A 458-nucleotide genomic window follows, 5' to 3' on the forward strand; every position below is an offset into this window, starting at 1 on the left:
CATGTTATCCTCGTCCTCATCCTCATCCTCATCCTCATCCTCCTCCTCATCCTATCCTTATCCTCATCCGAATTATCATCCCCATCCTATCCTCATCCAGTTCCTCATCCTCATTCTGCTCCTCATGCTATCCTCATCCTCATTCTCGTCCTCATCCTATCGTCATCCTCATCCTCATCCTCTTCCTCTTCCCCATCCTATCCCAATCTTCTTTCTCGTCCTCATCCTATCCTCGTCCTCATCCTCATCCTCCTCCTCATCCTATCCTCTTCCTCAGCCTCATCCTCATCCCGATCTTATCCTCATCCTCATCCTCATCCCGATCTTATCCTCATTCTCGTCCTCCTCCTATCCTCATCTTCGTGCTCATCCTCTTGGTCATCGTCATCCTCATCCTCATCTTATCCTCGTCCTCATCCTCTTCCTCTTCCTCATCCTATCCTCCTCCTCATTCTCGT

Source organism: Lupinus angustifolius, chromosome LG10 (genome assembly GCF_001865875.1).
Source record: "Lupinus angustifolius cultivar Tanjil chromosome LG10, LupAngTanjil_v1.0, whole genome shotgun sequence".
Taxonomy (NCBI): Eukaryota; Viridiplantae; Streptophyta; class Magnoliopsida; order Fabales; family Fabaceae; genus Lupinus; species Lupinus angustifolius.